This window comes from Cynara cardunculus (assembly GCF_001531365.2).
Source record: "Cynara cardunculus var. scolymus isolate 2C chromosome LG 4, CcrdV1, whole genome shotgun sequence".
Lineage (NCBI taxonomy): Eukaryota > Viridiplantae > Streptophyta > Magnoliopsida > Asterales > Asteraceae > Cynara > Cynara cardunculus.
In genome coordinates this window covers 7,714,410-7,716,244 of record NC_037531.1, presented here as the reverse complement: position 1 = coordinate 7,716,244, position 1,835 = coordinate 7,714,410, and positions in this window count along the sequence as shown.

Below are 1,835 nucleotides of genomic sequence, written 5' to 3'. Positions count from 1 at the left end.
TGAAGTACATCAAAGATTTAACTGCCTTCTTATTGATCTTAGGGCTGTCGGCAGGGAATATTCTAATTCTGAAAATTTAATTAAGTTTCTAGAATGCCTTCTTGAGTCTTGGGACACCTTTTCCATGTGTCTCAATATGTCAAATGACATGTCCATGAGCAATCTCGTCAACTGAAGAGGAATCTTGTAAAAGATTCCAGTGAAATGAAAAGCTCTCATTTGGCTTTGATCTCTGAAGCTTCTTCAGTTGAAACTTCTTCTACCCCTTTTGTTTCTTTTCTTCCTCTCATTGTTATCACGGAGATAGACTCTTCTATCTCTGAGGATATTCCTGAATCTGATTTAACAGATTTTGATGAGTCCTTGGCACTCCTGACTAAGTCATTTAGGAGGTTCGCCAGTAAGAGCAACTTCCGCAGATCTCCTCAGCTGTCCCTTAGAGAAAAGCCAAAGTTTGAAAGAATAGACAAAGCTTCAACTATCTGCTACAACTGTCATTGGCTCAGACACTTTGTAGGTGAATGAAGATCAAAGAAAACTACGCCACCATCTTCTAAAGCTCCTTCCTCCTTCAAGACCAAAGATGAGAAATACTCAAAACTGAAGGAGAAATACAAGAAGATGAAGAACAACCAGCGAAAGGCAAAAGGCCTTATTACTAAAGAGCATGACTGGGCTGAGTCATCCGATGAATCATCCTCGAATGAAAAGAATAAAGCCTATGTCTGCTTGATGGCCATAGATGCAAATGAAGGATCTTTAGAAGCATCTACTTCCTCTGAGCCATCTTCTTCTTCTACTCAGGTATGTTTCCTGAATGAGCCCTCTTCTTCTTCTTCTAGTCTTTCTGCACTGCATACAATGACAGTTGACCTTTACAATGCCCTCAATGGCAAATCGAAAGCAGAAATGCTTAACGTTGATCTTGAAGAGCAATTGAAGATTTTCCATTCTAAGATCAAAGAAATGACCTATGTCGAGGAAAATCTTAAAGATCAGGTTATTGAAACCAAGCCATCACTGTTGAATGTGAGAAGGCTATCGCTAAGCGTGAGCGAGCAATCGCTGAACTCAAGGCCAAGAAAGCTAACATTGAAGGGTGGTGCAAAGCTTCCATCAAGGCCTTTGAGATCATTAACGCTCAGATCCCCGCCAAGATAACAACTGGTCTAGGATTCTCCTATGATCAGGAAGAATGTGTTAAAGACAGGTCCATGCTCAAGTTTGGTACCTTCGTCTCTTCTATTCCCAACACTTCTTCCTCTCAGTCTTCCTCTTTTACTGAGAGTCATCTTGAAGGAACTCCTTTGAGTTCTGGATGCAAAGACAAAGGTAAATCCGTTGTCACGTCATCCCTTCCCAAGAAGTCTAACAAGTCTAATAGATTTAGGTCTATTCTTTCAGCTTGTAAAGCTTCTTCCTCTTCAGGGACTAGGAAATCTGAATCCCATTAGAAATCCAAGTCACAGCTCAAGGTGAACTTTTCACCTAAGTAATCCAATTCCTCAAAGGTTCCTCCTAGAACCAATGAGAAGGGAATCCTTGGAGCTGGTCCCGCTTCTAGTCTGATACTTCTTGGCCCTAAAGCTATTCTCAGCTTTAGGAAGTGTAAACACTGTGGTGAGAAAACACATATTGCCAGCAAGTATCCTTCTGCCGCCAAAGCTAGTTCGCCAGCTAAGGGCAAGAAAGTAGCCAAAGCTGAGAAATCAACCAAGGCGAAATCATCCACAAAGGCTGCTCCTACAGTCAAGGTGAAGAAAACCGTTGAAGCCTTTTCTTTAGGCTCAGTGAAGATAACTCCTGCTAAAAAATCTTCAGCATCAGACGTTGTA